The 20,213-nt window shown below is 51.2% G+C and overlaps 1 protein-coding gene across 14 annotated transcripts in view; it reads right to left on the bottom strand.

Annotated features, from left to right (window-relative positions):
• SERTAD2 (SERTA domain containing 2) overlaps positions 1-20,213 on the bottom strand; it is a 78,859-nt gene that overhangs the window by 25,411 nt on the left and 33,235 nt on the right. For 4 of the 14 annotated variants that reach the window (XR_014691019.1, XR_014691025.1, XR_014691026.1 and 1 more), the window contains one exon: positions 19,300-19,650. The exons of 3 other annotated variants lie outside the window; for them this stretch is intronic. The gene's annotated coding sequence lies outside the window, so the exon portion shown is untranslated. Of the gene's footprint in view, positions 1-7,991; positions 8,015-12,708; positions 13,330-14,651; positions 15,948-16,154; positions 17,657-17,682; positions 18,120-19,299; positions 19,651-20,213 lie in introns of those variants that run through there. 7 more of the 14 variants (XR_014691017.1, XR_014691029.1, XR_014691024.1 and 4 more) reach the window with 6 other exon arrangements.

The following is a 20,213-nucleotide window of genomic DNA, read 5'->3' as shown; positions in this document are numbered from 1 at the left end:
TTCTTTTCTGGAACACTTGGTTATTTTTTTTTTTTTGAAGAGAGGCTACGCTGATATTCTGATGCTCCTCTAGTACCGGGGCCAGTGTGGTAAGAGAAAAAAATCTGCCGAGAGAACTGAAGGCTGTGTTTTACAACCGAGGAGGGAATACTTTAAATAAAGGAAAAAAAGAAAAGCAGAAACAGTGGGGAAGAATACAGAGAGATGGCCAGTCCTCAGGCCTAATTAACCACTGGTGTAAACAGATGTCACTGCAATCAAGCCAGAAGTCTCAGGCCACCCACTAGTCCCGAGCACAATCCCGACCTGATCCTGAAAACCTTAACGAGCTGCGGCTGTCGAACACGGGAGCCACACGGGCGCTTCAGAACAAAGGTTGCCACCGTCTCGCTTCTGCTGACGGACAACCTGCTCCGTCGGCAGCTCCTGCATAGGCGCGTTGGAATATGTTTAGCACTGCTCGAGCCTGCTGAAATGCCGAAGGCTTGGTAGACCACACGGGGCCACCAGCAGGGCGATGAGCGGCTCGGAGACGTTGGAGGTTCCTGCTCAGATGCGTGGCGTGAAGGAATCGTACGGCACTATCGGGGTGTTTGAGGCTGGGGTGGCACACACAAAATGGTGTCGTGGCTACGGTGTTGGTGTAGGATTGCAATGTTATGTAGTATTTAAAACTATGTCACCGTAATATGATGTGTTCATGCTCAGATGCATTACCGGGGGGAAATAAAACTATTTCAGCCCTTATTTACATGAAAACATGAGTTAGTACGCTGACATCCAAATGAACGCGCCCACCTCTAGCTGCTTCTGCTGGCACAAGTACAACCTGTGCAGCATATGAAGCTCCTACACCATTCAGGGGGCTTGGGCGGTTCGTTTCAGACTCGTTTCCGCAGCTCCCTACAGCCACTAGATTCAGGCAGTACCTACCAAGTGAGACGAAGGGATTCTTGAGGTAATCCAAACTTGCAACAGTAAATCCTTCCTCCAGCTATCCCAGGTGCAAAACTCTTTACAGACGATGTCAATCTGAAGTCCTTTCAGGCAGACTGTTTGCTGGGGGGCTAATTTTAGGCAAGCAGCGAGTGACCTGCACAACTTCTTTAAGAAAAAAACCCCAAGCCCCAATAAAACAGAAGTTGAATCTGCAGGGCCAAATTTAGAAGAGAAAGAGAGGAGCTGACAAAAAAACCTAGCACAAGAACATCAAATGTAGCATAAACTCCCACTGCCGTTCTGTTCCACTACAAATAAACGAAGATCATATAGAACTGAACTCATTGAGGCTGTGCACTGAACGTACAAGTCTTTCCGTTTTAACCCTTCACAAAATGTGTGAATTCGTTAATTATGTGCAAAGGAAGGATTTTAAAAAAAGAGTGAATGAGCATATCGGATGCTTTTACTGCTGACGACTGCGGTAATGATTCATTTTCCCTCTCTACATTCCCTCGTGCTAAGAGTCAGCAGAAGCCCGTACTGTATGTGCAGGTAAACAGACCGTGGGTGAAGCACTCATTGCTCAGCCTTACCCTAAAACCACCCCTATAACGGTGAGAGCTGTATTTCGGCTTACCGAAGAAAAAGGGAACTGTACACGTTCATTTACATTCTCCCCTAAGCTTTTTTATGCTCTCGCTTTGAAGGAAGCTGGTCGTTTACAGCGGCCATTAGACAAAGGCTAAGAGGGGCTTACACCTAATTAGTATTCCCAAACAAAGCTACATTAAAGCCTTGCAAACCCACCCAGCATTTAGGATCTACCACCAGGACAAAGCAAGAAGCTGAGGAGCCACAGTTTATCACCACGGGCCACCTTGCCCACCCTTTCACACCTCTCTCTCCCTCCCACGGTTACTTTGGGGAGGCAACGTCCCTACAATCTGCCTCTGGTTTTTGGGGGATGAGGCAGCTCTCCCGCCTGGTCACCCCCATCTGGGGGCGAGGAATATCGCCGAGGCTCTCCCTGCTTCTTCTCCCAAGCAGGGCCTTTCCCAGCACACAGGGATGGGCAGCAGGCTCCCGAACCTCTCTCCTTTACAGAGCGATTCCCTGCAGGCCCCCAGCTTTACCCCCCAGGCTCTAGCAGTTTTGTGTGCAGGAGGAAAGCTGTGCAGTGCCGTCAGGGCGCAGGCCAGCCATCGCTCCTGTCCCACAGCCTGCCCACAAGAGCGGGCGGCGGGCAGGCACTTCGCGGAAAGGGGCCAGCCTCCTCGTGAGAGCTGAGCAGAAATCGCCACCCTGGGTGAGAGACTTTGTGAGCAGCCAGCTCCAGGAGGGATGGATGTCCATCTGCTCTCATGCCCCAGGGCGTTTGCTAATCACCCACACCCAGGGGACATTCCTAGCCCGATTCCTGCTAAGACAAAGTCAGTAACCTCAGCTCCTTTCTTGCCTACCTACACTTATAATCCAGTGTTGGTAACCTTCAGGTTAAGTCTTCTCTTTGTTTTTTTCAGCCTCTTCTGCTAACTTTCCTCAGCTGGCTGTTCGGCCCATGCCACAAGAGCAAGAGAAGTTAAGCACATGTCGAAGCGCTGATAATTTGACTCAACACACGTCCACAAATACTGTTCCCATGCAGGTCAGCAGCCAGAAACCTCTTTTTATGGCAGCACTCTTCAAAGGAAACCCTTCCTCAGCTGAGCAGCTGGGAAAGTGCAAGTGCTGCACTCCTACCTCAGTTGTGGGGTCCAACAAAAAGAGTGGCCCCCCCAAAAATGCATTACTCTTACCTGGGAGAAAGGAGACCGGGCATTTGCTGGGTTTGTTTGGGTTTTAAAACCAGGAGAACCTAAAACAAGGCAGGTTTGTTAACAAAACATCGTCTTCCATGAGATGTTCAGGTGAAAGACCTCAGACTCCCAGCATATTTTTGCTCGCTGTCACGGCTGATGTGGGCGAAATAAGGAGGAGAAAATGCATCGGTGGCTTTGAACCTCCTCTTTTATTTAGCAAAGATTCACCTTAAATTAATGGAAGCGGGGAGATCTTGAAATAAGCCTTAGCAAGTTTTAATCACACTTTTTCTTTTCGCGAGCTAGCCGTCATTCAGTAGCTAGGTGGTTCTAAATAAAGAACTCTAGTCAACAACAGGAAATAACTCCCACAGAAAAAAAAAAAAAAAAAGGGCAGAATACAAACTCTCAGCAACTCTTGTACATAGCTCACAACGGCCTTTTGTTCCTCGCACATTAAGTCTAAAATCTTTACTTTTCAGAACATGTTCTTGCTCTAAGTAATTAAAAGCTTGCTCTTGTTGCAAGTATGGATCCCTTCCTTGCCTTTCTCCCAGAAGGGTCACGTCTAAGAGTCAGAAAATCACAAGTTATTCCCATTTCATTTAGGAAGGATGTTCTAGGAAAGCCACGCGATGACCATAATTTTCAAAAGTCACTGGTGGTAGTATTTTTCTTTTTTTCTTCTAATTTTCTTTTTATTTTTTTGGTGCAGGGGGAGGTGCAGTGCTGTGTCCTCAGCTGGAGACAGTTCACATGCCTCTTAACGTTCAGAAACCACTTTGTGTTCAGAAACTGCAGAGCACCTGGTCTGTGGGGAGGGGGATAAAGAAGAAGCCACGCAGCTCTAGCCGCTCTTTTAAAACTCAAGCCAGCGTCTAGAACCATCAGCTTTTAAATTACACAAGATGTCATGGGCCAGTGCCTGCAGACACTACCGGCAGCGACCACCTGCCTCCTCCTGCACGCAGCCTTCCCAAATTCAGCAGAAGAGCCTGGCACCAGGGGCTGAGCCTGCTGTAAAACCAGAGCCACAGGTGGCAGCACGCAGGAAGCACAGGCTGAGCTTTGTGGAGGAAGCATTTTCAAGCACGACCCCAGGATTTCTGGAGTTTCTACGCTTCGGATTAACCCACCTGGGCTTACAGCTGCCTTCACTGTGTGTTAGGACAACAGCTTTCCCTCTGAAACCCTATCCAGGATGGGTTCAGGCAGAAGGGTGACTAGGACGAAAAGCTTTTAGGAGATATTGGAAGCAGGCTGGGGACAAAAGCCTGGAAGAGAGCATAAACCTCCAGTCACCAAGTGACTGAGCCATGCCAGCACTGGATGGATGAGAAACTAAGGGAACATACACAGGAAGGGAAAAAGAAGTAAAACAACACAACACAAGTTTGTTCTGGTTCAACTTCAGGCTCTGGAGTAGGATCTCCAGCTGCTCTCAGAGGAGCCCGCCCAGCTTGCAGTGCCCACGATGCCTACACACGCAGCTCTGTTTTCTTGTGACGGAGTACGCAGGGAAACCAGCTTTAACAATCTGTTGCTTGATGGTTTGTTTTTATAATTCCTTAAAAGTTTTCATTTGTGGTCTGGTGCTGTCAACAGCCAAGCTCTTCCATCAGGTGTCATTCGGGAACACATCGTGCTCCTCCCATGGCTTCCAGGGTACGCTGAGCAAAGACGATCTCAGGCTTCACGAAGGGGGATACATTCCCACATTCCCCTCTCCATCCTCCAAACGCTTCTTGGAGAGGTGAGACTGTCCCCCTGGCAGAGGAGCACAGCTCCACGTCATGCATAGTGCTGACTGCAGGCCGGGGCCGGATCCTGCCACCTGTGTGAGTGCTCAGCAGACACACTTCAAAACCAGAAGAAACGGGAGGAGGCTGTCCACAGAGAACTGGTAATATCAGACCCAAGACAGAAGCACCTGGCAACCTGATCTGTAGCCCTTTTGCTTCCTGGAGAATTAAGAGGGCTAGTGGAAGCACACCGCAGGGCTAAGCACAACGTACAGAAACGCACACATGAAATGTGGGAAAGAATACACCGCTTTACTCCATCTGGCTTTAAAAAAATTGTGGTATTTGGGCTGGAGGATTTTAAGATGGTTGCTGTTCACTAGCTGGCATGGACAGGCTCCTGCCGAAGGTGGAAGAGCTTCTTGAGGAACATTGCTATCATTCGTGGTGTCTTCTGGAGTACGAACACATACATACCGGATTTTGGAGGCCAGTTTATTCCAGCAACTCTCCATCAAACCACCTGCCATGGCTGTGTCCTGTCAGAACCTGACTGCAAAACCAATTCCCAGGTTAGAGACGGGCCCTGTTCACATTGCACAGCTGCAAGCACCGAGGTTACAGCTCCAGGCTGGCTTTTTGTAGCTGGAATGTAAGAAACGAGCTTGGTGTGCACATGGGTGTGCCACTGCGTTCGTGTGAGTGTGCACCAAAAGGCTACAGGAAGAGCAAATCAAATTTGCTTCCTAATGCAAAATGAACACACAGGCTGAAGCAACTCCACATTCAAATCTCACCCAAAATAAGTCTTGGTGGTTGCATTATAAACTCCTCGAAAGTGGGTTCAAACCTGAACTTGCAATTACAGCCTTGTCTGGTTTAGAAAAGACTTCAGATGTCACTGCTGAGAGGGCCAGCCTCCTCTTGAACCTTCAGAAAGGAAGAAAAACCGACGTGGCAAAGTATCCTACAGAAGCTGCCCCCTTCTTTCCCCGCTCTCACCCATTAGATTAAATACTACAACTGCTTCAGTGGGACCAGCACGCTTTAAAAGATGCAGTCTCTTTCTCTCTGTCTTTTTCCCTCTCTCACTGAATGATATTTCTGCCCACATGCACTGACACATACAGTGTCTAACAAGGCTGTGATTCATTTTCAGTTCTAGTCATGCTCACAAGTGATGTAGCACACTCGCTGTGCCTTCGGGATCTGCGTAATTTAGCTTCATTTTCTCTGCCCCCACCCTGCATTAAGTGAAGTTCCAACAAAGCCAAGTCATCTCCCACCAACTCGCCCTCCCACCTGCTTGGGGGATGCATGCAGCAGGAGCCTGAACAATAATAATAATAATAATAATAATTAAAATAAAACAAAAAGAGAGAAGGGGATGAGAGCTGGAGAGATACCATGAATTGTTAGAAAGCTTTCTAACACCAGCAAGGAGTGAATAACAGCCACCACGGGCTGCATACTACCTGACCACCCAAGGAGCTGGATCAGTCCTGAATCATCTCACCCAACCTGTTGAAAGCAGCCGTGCGTCTTGCATCGTGAGCATCACACACGCTCATGCTGCAGGAATGATTGCCGTGCTAAATTGCAGCTGGCGATTCGTAAAGGCCAACGCCACCACAGCAGCCTGGTGGTGACCACTTGCTCACCCCGTGTCCTGCAGCAGAAGCGTTGGGGGCGTCCCTGCCACGTCCCAACTCCGAAGCTCTCGCGTCCAGCGGCCGCCGTCCCTCAGAGCTGCACGCGGTGGGTTGGGGCTACGACCAACAAGCTGCTTCCCAGCTAAACTCCACGTATGTGAGGCACGAGGCCAAACGTGAACAAAGTGAAAGACGGGCTTGTTGTTTGATAGATCTCAGTATCTCACTGGCGTTCCAAATTCATCTCAGACGCCGCAGTGCATTACACGAGCAGTTCTCTGGTTACTTCCAAGAGCCAAGATGCTTTAACGTGCGAGTTAGAAAGCGCTCACACCCCCATCACGCTGACTTTTCTAGCTCTCCCCCACCTTCAACCTGGAAGTCTGTTTTGATGGAACAGAAATCTTGATTTTCGAGCGAAAAACAAGTCAACTGAGTTTCTTCAGCAGAAGTCCCCAGACAGAAGTGAGTCACTGCAGACTCCTTCAAGCAGATCTTGGTGATCTGCATGACTTCCCTAATCCCTCACCAATGGCACCAGGAAAGAAGAATTAGCAGCAGAAGCTAGAAGGCACTTCAGCATCAGAGACACGATTACCGAGAGGGTCGCTGTCACCGCAGAGGCGCAGCGAGCTGAGGGGACACGTTCAGCCCTTCTCCATTTAGGTGAAAGATGTGTGTGAGGCTCCCCAGCACGCGGGGACCACCCGCTAGGCAGACTCACCTTGCTGCCCCCCTCTCATGACCCACAAGAGCAAGCGGGAGCAGGGATTCAGTTCCCTGCCTGCTGTAGGGGCCCATCGCCCCCTCGTTCACCAAATGCTCGCTGGGTTGGTCCTGTATAGGATGGGAGAGGAAGGGGATCAGCTCAGGGGGCTCCGGGAGCCCCGAGACAGGAGGAGGAGGGCAGGGCAGCCCTGGGGGTGGCCACTCGCTGCGAGTAACGGCCGGGCAAAGCGAGCAGCGGGCTGTCATTTCGGCAGGCAGGCCACTGCCTCATTTGGCAAATTGAAGAAATGAAGCACGGGGCAACTACTGGACGGCTAGGAGAAGCTTATTGTGGAAATGAAAGTCAAACCCATGTGTTTTGATTTCCCGAGCGCTCAAGACAAGTCCGGCCTCCTCCATCCACGAGTCACACTGTAAACGTCCTCAGGGCAGGGCCTGCACCTCTCATTTGCTTTACGTCTGTGGCTTTCAATCTTTCCTGGTTTGCAGATCCCTTCGTGCTCTCTAACAGGGCCGTGCATTTCAATCTGCTGACAACAGGCTTGCTTTCCCCGGCTTTCCGGCACATCTTACACGTAGCCCGTGGATCCGAGCGAGCCGACAAGCACGGTCTGCTCCTCGTGGGCCTTGCTGTGGGTCCCCGCGGGTCCCCCTCTTCCCAACCGAGCCTGCACACTGCAAGAGTCGGATCAGGCACTTGCAAAGTAGCCCCAACTCGGTCTAGGTGCCCTAATTCGAGACGAAAGCACAGAGCTTCCCTGTCATTTCAGTGTTTCCCGTCTCAAGGTATGGGAGCTGTTGATCTCCCACATGAAAATGCATGATGCTGTCAGCCCAGCCTAAGGGCTGTTATTTAATTTACTTGAGGAGGTAAGTGAAAGCCCCTTCATGCAAATGCTTACAATGTGATCTGGAAAACAGCAGGCGTAATTAGATAAAATGGCAGCAAAGCCCACCAGGGAAATAATGTTAATTCATGAGGATTTTCCTCTCCACCTCCCTCTCAGCAAAATTCGAAGCCGGGGTGGGTGGGGGGGATCAGATGGGGATGCACCTCACCGACGCATCTGGTGGCAAAGCGGAAAAGCAGGACGGCGAGAGAGGGGGTCACCTAAAAGCTGCCTCACCGGGGCACCTCCGCGGCAGGATTAGCAGTCCACACTCCTAAGCGAGGAAGCCCTGAAAGCAGAAATCGTTCCGTCACTGTCAGAAGCTGTTCCTCGTAGAGACGCAATAAGCAGCAGCTCTCAACTTCGCACCGTCTCCTGGCCGTGGCCTAACCAGGCAACGCAGCAGACTCGGCACATGACGAAGCCCTCGGCGCGTGCCCCCGCCTCCAGTAACAATTAAAAAAAAAAAAAAATCAGAGCTCTTTCGCAATGCTCCAGAGCAGGTCTGGCATTTCCAACCCACTCAAATTCCTCCCCTCAAAAACATCCAGGAATGGGTTTTGGCCAAACTCTGTCGACGGCATCGCTGGCGAAGGAGAGCGCCGGGGCGCCGCGGGGGCGCTCCCGCAGGGCTGCGGTGCCCTCGTGGCGGGCTCGGGGAGCTGTGGCTCTGCCCCCCAGCTCCTGACGGCCTCTCCCTCCCAGCCAGGAGCCAGCCAGGGAAGTCACCTCCTGCTTGCCGACCTGCCGCTACCAAAATGGATCCCAATTAGCCGACTCCCTCCCAGCTCTTAGGAAAGAGAGGCATTTTTTGTTGTTGAGTAATTACGCCTCACGAAATGGCTCACATCCCTGGTTGATTAGGTCACAACACACTGTGAACAAACTGATGTAACAGAGATATCTTTAACCTGCTAAATTAAGGCATACTTTCTCAATATAGAAAGCTTAATTGAAGCCATGCATGGGGTACTCACTGAAGGCATCTAGACACAGACTTGGAACGCTCGCGAGCAAACAGCGGTGCAGAGCGAAAGGCAAAACCTGCGTGCATCCAACTGGCACGTTAACTGGGAAAAAAATGTTTTGTTTGCTTGCCGTGAGGACAGCACAGGACTCCAAGTGATTGCAGCAGTGCGGTACCAGCAGTTGAACGCATAACGGCGATATTCAGGTGGCACGGCAGGAAGGGAAGAAGAGGTTTTCTGTTTCCTTGTTGCTTTATGTGCTTTCCCCCGCCTAACAGAAGGAGCACCTCCTCCTCTCCTCGGGGGTACGCTTGTTGCAGCACCAGGAGCACACCAAGCTGTTTTATGCCAGGGGTCCCCAAACGCAGCCCCCGAGCACCTCTTACCCCAGGCAGCTTGCACAGCACTTCAACTAAGCGTGACCCCATTTTGTCTCCCTTCACAAAACCCCAAACTTTAGCCTGCCCCCCCAGAACAAACCTCCAGCTGCCTGGGGAACAGCAGCTCGCCACTATCTCTATCGAGCTGCCCATCCTAGCACTCTGGTTTACTTAAACCCGAGCCAAATTCCCCAGGCCTGTAAATACCAGTGACTTCCTGATTTGGGGACGTGCCCTTCGATGAAAAAGGAAGCCGTTTGCTTCACAGACCATGGCCCTGAGCCCTCAAAATGCTGCGCCTGTGCGTAGCGGGAGCACGCGAGCGCTTCAATCCAAGGTAAGCATTCGTCGAAGCGAGGCCAATGCTTCCTGTTGCAGTTAAAAACACATTACACGGCTCCGATGGAAAAATAGGACTGCAACACCAAATCTACCCTTCTCTCTCCATTTCGGGGGGCGGGGAAGCACACGCAATGTAAATACACGCGGCGAGGGCCTGGAGAGAGCGAGTGCCATTACCAGCTTTATACCACGGTGGCTTTTTAAATCGGGAAGCCGTCTGGGTGTCATTTAATCTCCTAGATTAAAATCACTTAGCGCATATTGTATTGTTTCCCTGTTCTCCCCGTCGTTTCGGCGTGCGGGGCCTCGCCGGTGCTCTGCTGCTGGCTAACTCGCCGCTAATGAAACCTCGCGCGGGAGCAGCTGCCGGAATCTGTGTCAAACTGCATCTGGCACCCATCTATCTTCCAGCCATCTAAATTCACCTCTGAAATCATACAAAAGCAGCCGCAGAGCTCCCTGCAGCCACTCCGACACACCAGTCTTTGTCTCATCAAGCCTGTTAAGCAATTTAAAGCAATTTATTTTTTTTAATTCGCCTCGTGTTTTCCAGTGGCAGCTTTTTCAAAAGAAGCGAAGAAGTTGAGAAAAAAATAGGGGGGGGGGGGGAGAAAAAAAAAGTGTCTTTTTTTTTCTTTTCTTTCCTTTTTTTTTTTTTTTAAAGCCTGTCAAGCTCACAGTAGACTATCATTAAACCAGTTTTGGCTGAAACGGTATGTTTAGGGGTTTTCCAATGGAGACACTCTGGTGCCTGCAACATTCAGACAGGGAGGGGAGGCTGCTATACAATTGTTGAATTGTTGTCATGGCTATTAAATATGCTGTAGCACAAATACCCAACAGGGCTGAAGGTTTGCAGTGTATTGGCTCTGGAGAGGTATCAAAAATACTGGTATTAACTAGCAGATAACTGAGTTATACAAACACTGAATAAAAGATTAAGTCAAAAGTTGTAAAAGGTTTTATTAACTCCACTCCAATCCCTTCCCCCCTCGCTCCCTACTTGGGGCTTAAAGTGCCCTGTAAATTTAAAATATTTGACATTTACTGGAGTGTTAATTTGACCGAGTCTCCTCTAACATTTGGGGCAGAGCTGCCTCTTCTCTGCATTTTCTGCAGAGGGCAGGAGTTTTGCTCCACCATCTCGTTAGGCTGACGAGTGGCTGCTGGAGCGAGTGGCACAGTAAAGCCACGACTTGCTGACTAAAACAGGTTAATGAAAAACAGGCTGGTGACTGAAATTGAAACTTCTCATTTCTCTCAAGAAAAGGGTGTACTGTCAAGGCAGAGCTGAGCGTGGCTGTTTAGCAGCTTTCAGAGAAGCGCTGCTCAACACAGCGGCACCGCAAGCTTCGCCAGGCGAGAGGAAGGGACCCGGCCCCAGCGTGGGCACAGCCCCGGCACGCACGGGGCCCGGCCAGGAGAGAGGAGATCCGCTCCTGGAGGATGTCTGCAAGAAGCTGGGGTGCTCAGAGCGTGGGCTCAGCGCTGCCCATTCACCCAGGGCATGCAGGATGATAGGAGAGGGTGCCAGGCATGGCACGAGGGCACTGCTGGGTGCAAACGGGAGGTGGTTCCCAGATGAACCTCGAGCGCTGCAGGAGCTGGAGAAACAGGCTGCGGCACCCCGGCTCCTTACAGGGCCTTTTCCCCACGCAGGCTCTCAAGGCTGTAGGGCCCTTGTTGCTTGCCTCAGCCCAAAACAGACTGAATGTATTTTACATTTCCATGACAATTTGTTCTCGGCACTTCTTGGGAAGGAGAAAGCACAACGCGCGTGTCCTACTGCAGTCCGCACGCTCAGACACCTCTGTCTCAGCTCTTAACCCCGCTGCGTCCATCCCCTTTGCAGCGCACGTTTCAGCAGCCAGCCCTGTTTTTCCACGCTCCGTGCTAACCCCATTTAAAAAAAATAATCATAATGGAAGCATGCTGCTCTCCTGCAAGCTTCCCAAAGCAACCACGTAGGTGAGAGATCCCAGTCTCACAAAGGCTACAGGTCTGGCCGCTGGTGTTGCTGCCCTTCTACCCGCTAAGTGGAAGAGATGTGTTTATGGCCACGTTATGGGGATCTCCACAACGAAATAAGCAGGGCAGAGAGGCTGAGGGAACGTCCCAGGTGGGCCCTTTCAGCCCACGGGTGAGCCCTGCAACGAGACGGAGAGCAGGGAGGGCAGCCCTGGCGGCGTGGCCGCGAGGAGCAGCAACCTAGATCAACAACTCATTTTTCACAGGCCAGCGGGCCGACCTCTGGGCGGCATCGGAACGAGTCAGCATAAAGGTGACAAAGCTCTGCACACCACTATAAATCACCCAAACCAGCCAGCAGAAAAACCTGCAGCTGATGGAGAGAGCTTATAACTTAATTTTTTTCCTCCCCGCCCTTTTTTTTTTCCCTTTATGAGGAGTTTTCCCTGTCCTCTGCAAGGCAGGGATGATGCACAGGCGATGCCTGTTGTCCAGGGAGTGGGTTCATGTGGTGGTGTGAGACCTATTTCTGGCCTGCACGGGTTTGGTTTGCGAGGAACGTGCAATCTGGCGATAGAGGGAGGAGGAGTGAATCATTATAAGAAAGTCAGGAATTAATCTGAGCTACTGGCTCCGTGTTTTCAGAGGGAAATAAGAGGCCAAAACAACAGCATAGTGGCTCTGCTTCGGGGTCCGAGGGTGCCTCAAGCAGGTAGAAGAATGTAAATTGGGAATTTGTGAAGCTGGAGGAAGGAAAAGGAGACCCAAATGCAACAGAGGGCCAAAGATCAGCTGCGTAAGTCACAAAGAAAGGAGTACAAATTCAAAATGCATAGCCTAAGTTCGTCACGGGATTAAATACGGCAAAGCCCAAATAAAAGAAGAAACCTCCCCACTTCGAAATGCACCGCACTGGGGTACACAGCCACCTCGCTACTGCACCCTCAGCTCAGTCTGAAGGCGATTTGGGATGGAGATGTCCCGCTAGCCCTTCCCCTGCCACAATGCATCGCCCCTGGGTGCGGGGAGGAGGAGGCGCGAGCTCCTGGCACAGCCTCGGGCCCTTGCCACCGACCTGTAGTGGAAATACAGAGAAAGCATCCCCGCAGTGGGAAATGGAAAGCTTTGCAGCTTACAGAGCCAACGCTCTCCAAATCTGGTTTCCTTAACAGCGCGGGAGAAATACTTGAAAGACAAATCGGAATTTCCCCTCCTCCCCTGCCTTCCAAGAACCCATTCATTCCTCTAACAAAAAATCTGCTTCCCCACCTGGCCCTTAGCAGCCTGTACCTGCTGAGCGCTGCTGCCAGGTGTCTCAGGTTTAGCGCACGTGTAGCTGTCCTGTAAGTGGGGCAAACAGATCGGCTGCTCGTTTGCCAGGTGGAGTATTTCTTTAATTATTCCTCCTGCACATGATACACGCAACAAAACGAGCTCCGTAGCAACAGGGTAAATTTTCCCAGCTGACTCTCCCTCTTGCAGGATTTTCTTTGGCATGGGCTGACACAGCCTTGGGTTTCTTGTCATTTGATGATTTTGCCATATTTTAGAGTAACTCCTCCATCCCGAAAGGAGGCCAGCGCTGTCCTAGCACATACAAACGGTACTTCAAAATTTACACCACTGCCCTCAAGTCAAAATCCAGGGGGCATTCCACAGAGGTGTAAAGGACAGGGAAGCAGAAGTTGTTGATTTGCACGAGACGTAGCACCCCTTTCATTAAAGGCAACTCTCAGCTGATTTCATGTGCTTCCTTGAGATCTTTGGGGTCTTCTGTTGCTCCCCACCTGCTGATCTCTCCAGCCATAGGGACATCTCTGCAGATCCCCGAGGACACGCTGTTCTGGTGCTCCGGTCTGCACACAGAAGCCATGCAGAGCTGCAGCTGGTTTGTGCTATATGACATGTATACGCTGCCTATCCAGAGAGAAATATTAAAAAAAAAATAACCAAAATATCCCAGTCCCTCTGTTAATCGTGGAAATCCCAGTCTGAATTTCCAGGAGCTCCTGGAAAAGCCTCTCTACCTGCATCCCTTGCAGTATGAGTTGAGGGGAATTATTGTATAGATAATTAAAGGGAGCTTTTCTTTTTCCTCCCCTTGATGGGGAAAACTGAATGGAGCTGGTTGTGTATCAAGCGTTGTGTTTGTTTCACCGCTTTTAGCACAGCGAAATAGTTTTCAAAACAGGGCAGCCCAGAATTCCCTTCCCCAGCTATCTATAAATCAGGGCTGGAGAGAGAAGAAACAGTCCCGGAGCGTGGTATGCATCAGTCCGAGCAGCTGCTCAAGCACGTCCTGCAGGTAAACAGCCACACAGCCCCGATTCACAAAGCAAAAGGGCCATCTACAAACCCAGCCCGGAGGAAAGGTTCCAGCTCTGCCAAGCAGCCACGCTCATGTGTTTACACGGGGAAGGAGGGGAGAAGGCTCCCACCCCCTGCAGACACTGCCCAAGACAAGCAGGACAGAATGGAGGGGGAAAGAAGGGCTGGAGAGTGGGCAAATAGGGGGTGAGATACAAATGTACACGCACAGGGCACACCGCTGCAGGAAGGTTGGAGTCTGGTAAGTGAAGGCTGGTGACGCTGGCTAAACCAGAAGCAGGAGGTGATCCAGTGTGGACAAGAGGCTTCTACAGAGGGAAATCAAGGGGAGAGAAGGAAGTTGGGAAGCTTGCGTGGAGCAGGTAACAGCGGGATTTAGCAACCATAAGGAACGGCAAAGGGGGTGGGTAAGGAGAGGGGAGCTAAAAACAACCGAGCTGCAAGCTGTGTTTCAGGGCACTAATTCAGCAGCGAAACAGGCCGCCATGGATGTGAACAATGGGCTATTCAGTAGGGGTTTCGTTCCCTCCTGCCCAGCAAACCATTGTCTAGAAGTTTTAAATACTCCGCACACACGCACGCACTGCAAGACAGACAGACAGACGTGCAGCATCAGATAGCCCCAACAACTTGCTCAGATCGCTGCCCTCATGCAGCCCCCGTGCTTGGTAGGCCCTTCGGCCCAGCTGTCAACACATGCAGGAAAATAAATGATCAGGACCCCACCGCGGCAGTTCGGTCGGGGTCTGGAAGTGCAAACCACTCTACAAACATCCCAACAACGCACATAACGCTTGGGAGGCTTCAAATGCACCTCTGCTCTTGACTGCTCCCGCCCATCCCATCCCTCCCTCGTGTTTTGAAGCACGAGGTGGCTGCTCCGTGCGTGCTGCCCGATGGCCACGCCGCCACCGGTGATCTTTGTGGGACCGGAGGCGTTCAGCCTGTCCCACCTGCCCTCACGCCATCTCCAGCACTGCTCATCGGTCTCCTCAGCGCCGTTTTTCCCTTTCCTGAGGCACTGGGGCCGAGGGAGAGCAGGAGCTGGCTGCAGAGCCTGCCCTGCTGGGGCTGCCGAGGGCCAGGAGCCAGGCTGCGGGTGAGGGAAAGACGCGGCTCTGCTTCGGCGGCTGGCGGCTGCGCACGGCGGCTGACACTCGAGAAGCTGGGATCAGGCTTTCAGCTCCTCAGCCAAGCGCTGCTGGTGCAGAAATCAAGAGGGAGCACGGAGGAAATCCGATGGTGCTATTCCCTTTTGGCTCCTACGAGGCAAACCTCGTGCATCCAGGGTCGGCGTGAGCGGCAGCAGCTAGACTGAGGTTCACGCAGAGCTTTGCTGCCCTCGATGCAGTGCGGTAGGTAGGTGAGCTCTGCTCTGAGGCTTTTTTGGATGTCTCCCCCCAAGTGTCCTTTCTACCTCGCAACAGGAGCATTCCACACCGACAGAAGACGTGCTTGTGTCTCACACCGTGCATCTGGCACAGCAGCTGAACCAGCGGCTCAGAGTTTGAAGCTACGTTTTCAACTGCAGAAGGTGGAGATGCACGTTGCTTTTGACACCTCATGGGGTAAGGAGAGGCACAGAGAGCTGGACAGCTTGTTTGACGTCCACACTTGCTCATATCTCTGTCCATATCTCCTCCTCATGTCCTCAAAGGTGAGCTGGCTCTTTGGGCTGCCCTAGCGTGAGCACTCCCACCTCTGATCCACAGCTCCTTGAAATGAAGGGCCTTGTGCTTCCCTCGAAAGGGCCAACAACCGTGGGGGGCATTTGTAGGGCAAGATGGAAGAATAGGGAGGTCACTCAGGCTTCTCTCTTCTCCACCTACCTGAAGACACCTGTATAAAGGACCTTTTGCAGCCTGTCCTTCCTGTATTCACAGGCAAAGGCTCAAAAAGGGCCTGTGTGGTCTGCGGTCCTGCGGAGCACAGGCTGCACAACCTCACCCGGTGCCTCGTGCCTGGCAGGATGTGACCTGTCTTTCAGGAACACAGCCAGCCTGGCGGGCTGCAGGGAAAAGCTGCCGACAAGAAGCTGTCTCACAGCCTTTCTTCCTCTTGCCCAGGCCCAAAGTTACCCAAGCACGGTGCCTCGGCTCGGCGTTACATCGTGTCGCTCCCACCACGAATTACAGACAGAGGAAGAACCTGGACTCCCTTTGAGGTTTTCCCTCGGCTTCTTCAAACCGGCTCCTTGTGCTGAAGGTCTGCGGAGAGGAGGGAGGGAAGAGATAACAAGGCTTTTCTTATCCCTAGTCTTGGGCATATGGATAACAACAAAGCACCTAATTCTGTTTTGTCTGTTATCCAGAAGCGCTGCATGTTTCGTTGAGCCCTGGAAGCACACAAGCAACACAGCCCACACAGGGGAAAAAAAAAAAAAAAAAAAAACTGGCCTAGAAAAGAGACAGGAGGAGGGGAAGATCTCAACAGTTTTAATTTAATTTGGGTCTTTAATATTGCATGGATGCTCTTTGTTCGTGTTACGTAGTGCACAAGCAGCACACACAACAAATCACTGTCTGCTACGCTGGGAGAAATATAAACGGATAAGCCAAAAAATATGCAGATGCATTTATGTTCCCCCCACTCCTCCCTGGGTGCTTTTATGTATTTGGTTCACATTTAGGGTTCATGTAGTTCATGGTATCTCAATATAGCAATCATGCACTGATGACTCCTACGGTTTAGGGACACCTTCATGACTGCCACATGAGCTGCAGGAAGCCAAAAGCTCGTGTATAACGCTAAAATTCCCCTTTTCGGCTCTCTGAAAAGCCCCTGAGTTGGGCAGAAGGAGGCCTTTGGGGCTGTAGGAGATGAGCCCCAGAGCTTCTGCAGCTCTGAGTGTTTTCCTTTTAACCCAAGTTTCCAACGTGAAAGGAGATGATTTCTGCCTCTTGCCATGATGAAGGCAGCCACCCGAATGTGAACTGAAGGGCAGAAAAAGCGAGGAAGCGCAGAGAGAGAGAGAGGGAGTCGTAAGTCACACGTGGTCTCCGCCATCTGGGTAACAGTCACACTTAAATAAGGAAATCAAATGTCAGTCCACTACTGCCCTTTCCAAAACGGATCTCTACCGAGTCCCAAGCATACCCAGCTCCGGAGGCAGAGCTCACAGGAACGGGCAACCAGCAGGAAATGCACACGGGGAAATAACCGGAGCCTGCTCCCCTGCTCTCTCCAAGTCCTCTCCAGTTGGTATTTTGCACGGAGCTGTACAAGAGGGAGCAGGAGAGGAAGGGGGCGGTGGGAGGAGAGAAGGGGGAAATGCGGCATTTCCCATCAGCTCGAGGGGAGGAAAGGCATGGGGGGAAGTGGCGGAGGAGCCGGCCGCAGACCTCTTCCACCCAGGCAAGCGCAGCTCAGGAAGGAGCAATGCATGGAGAGCAGGGGAAGAAACAACAGCAGGTAGGGGAAAGATGAAGAGAATGCAGGAGGCAGGAGAAGAGGGGTGGTTGAAGCCTACGGGATGAAGCTCCTTGGGAAGGCTCCGTGTTTTGGTGGGACAGACTGTGAAGGAAACAGCCAGATGCACGTTCCAGGTTAACAACCAAAAAGAAAGCAAAATGGTTGAAGAGTGCATCTAAATACAGAAGGGAACAGGCCCTGTCTAAGGAAGAACTGTGGTCTGGAAAATACCAGCAAAAAAATGGATGATGGGAGGGGTGGGGGAAGAATGAGAAGGGACAAAACAGACTGCAGGAGTAGGATACGGGGTTTGGGCCTGCTTTTACACATTGAAGTCCTCACTCATGTTCACGTCTAACCTCATGACGAGTCAAATCTCAATTTCAGCAGAAACATCCCAGTTTGAGTTAGCGACCCAGCAAAGGATATTCTGCCACCACCTCCAGCCAGCCTTCTCTCCGAACCAAGGACGCACCAAATATCTGAAGTTGACTCCGTCTGAAAGCTAAAACAGTACCAGTAATAGTAACAATTCCTGGCTGAGTCACGTCTTCATTTTAGGCTACACACATTACCCATTCAAAGGACTTCGTTTGGAAATTGTTATTGTTGAAGCTTTTTTTCTTTCTTTCTTTTTTTTTTTTTTTTTTTTAGGAGCTCAGATGAGTAGGAACAACATTTCCTGCTCTATGGATGAGAAGCTTTTTAGAGCATTACAGGGTTTTTCCTTCCTCCTCTTCCCAGCCCTCACACACCTCTGTTGGTGAGAGCTTTCCTTGCAGATGCTGTGCTTCCCGAGGATGGCACCGGAGAAAAGAGGAACGATTTCCTTGCATCATTTTAATGCTGACTTGGGGGCTGACGAGGAAGGTTGCATGGGTGCAGTGCACGAGCAGATGAAGCTGCAACCAAATGTCTTCACTCTTTCTCTTGTAACTTGATACCTGGCTTTAGCGATCCCTCCAGCTCTTGAATTAGGAATGGAAAATATGAGAGCTCTGTTTCGCAGCAAAGGTTTAGACACACGCACACACACACAGAGGAAAAAAAAAAAAAAAAAAAAAAAAAAAAGACAGCTCTGGGCTACTTGCAAATGGTATTTGCTTTACGCTGGACTTTAACACCTGACAGGAACAGCACACGCAGGCTCTGTGTACGCACACATTCCCACTCCTGCGCTACGCAGCGCTGCTCAGGCTTGTCAGAGCTGGGAGCTGGAAGCCTGGACCTGAAGCGGGCCCAAAGCCTGGATTTTAAAGCCATTCCCTTGATTTTGGACCTCGCAGCTCTGGCTGCTGCGGGTACAAATAGTGACATTGAAAAGGAAACAGCTTCCACCAGCTGCAGGAGGAGTGAGACCTTAGAAATGCCAATAGCTGCTTTCTGCAGACCTGCGGGTCATTACAAGAGTAAGACAGGATGCTGGCCTGAAGCCTTCATAGAAACATCGTCCCTAATCATCGCACGTATCTTCCAAGTCCCTCGAAAAATATTTTTCAAGCATTCCCCTTGCTATTTATCCCCTTACATGCTCTCTGCCGCACAGCAAGCAAACTCTGGATCCCCAAACTGCAGACAAACACTCGTGGCAGTTGGCAGCGGGACCGGTGGGCCCAGGCTGCGGCGCGTTCGCGTGCTCGCAAGGCAGAACCTCCTCGCCCAGCGATGCCTCAGCCATTTCAGTGACACAATTACAGCGTTTGCCAAGTCGCTTGCATCATGTAACACGCTGCGAGGCTTTTCACGGCAGCACGGCTCACAAGTTTCCCTTCGGGGGCCCGTTCCCAAAAGCCCCGCTGCAGCCTCCTGCCACCCGTGCGTTTCCTCACCTCTGTGTGAGCAGCAGCGGGGATCTGCGCCTCTTGTGCTCCTCATGGAAGGGGATTGCCCGGCCGAGCTTGGTGTAACACCAAGCAAGGTAACTGTCACCTCTCAGAGCGTCGCCCAGCTCGTTTACACGCAAAGGTTTTGATGCAAGACAAGGAATCAGTGAAAAGAAATCTGCTCCAGTCTGAGGGATACGAGTTTGTGGTGGCCCCGAGTGAGAGAGGCCCATTTTTAGCTAAGGCAGGATTTAATCCTGTCCTTCGAGCCAGCCAGCGATACTGACAGGTACCGTCAAAGACACAGGTGGAAACCAAGCTTAACTTTGATTTTTCCACTAGAGCATAAGAGCACTCATTTTATTTTATTTTATTTTATTTTAGAGACCAGCTACAAGATTTCCAAAGCAACGTGCTGTCGCTGTGAGGTGGCACGTACCAACAAAGGCATCCCTTCTTCAGGACGGTAAGAACCGAGCAGTGTGCAGTGCAAACTAAGCAGCGTAAAAACACACTGAATTAAGCATTGCTCTGTACGAGGCTGCTGGTTCCTGAGCTGAGGTTTGTAGAGATCTGGTGAGCTGCAGGATATTGGCTCTCCATCTTGCTTCCAGCTGCTTCTACAGATGTCCGGGCTCCTCATTGCCAAGAAGAGCTAGGAGGCTAGTGAAAGCAGCTGGAAGAGAAGGAGGTGGAGGAGGAGTCAGGCTCGCTGGCTCTGGGGAGGGCACGAAGAGGAGGAGAGGGAAGCAGGCACTGCCCACGTGTGCTCCACAACTTTGGCTGAAGGTGCTGACCACTACGAAAAAGCATCGTGTACCAGCACAGGGAACAGGACACGGGACGGTTTAAGGGTTGTCCCCTCCACCCCCATTTTTTATTTTTATTTTTTGATTGAAGGGAGTTAGGGGAGCAAATCAGGACACTGAGCAGCATCTCTGCAAGAAACCGGGAGTGCAGGGGGCCGAGACTCAAAGAACCAACAAGGAGGGGGCGAGAGGAAGAGAGAAAAATAAGGTGATCAGATATTAGCGGTGTATGCAAGAGCAAGAGAATCGGCGAGCAGATGGGAGGAGGGAAGAAGAAATGATTAATAGAGAGTGCGAGGCCCTTCCCCCTCCCTCAAGCAGGACTAATCACGTGGAAGACAGCTAAAATGTTACTTCCTAATATTGCTTTGCTGCGGTAGCTGCCACATGACAAGGAGAAGGAGCCTGTCCCCAAGACAAAAGTCTCCCT

The sequence above is a fragment of the Aythya ferina genome (genome assembly GCF_964211825.1).
Source record: "Aythya ferina genome assembly, chromosome: 3".
Taxonomy (NCBI): domain Eukaryota; kingdom Metazoa; phylum Chordata; class Aves; order Anseriformes; family Anatidae; genus Aythya; species Aythya ferina.
This window is presented reverse-complemented; position numbering and strand designations above follow the sequence as displayed.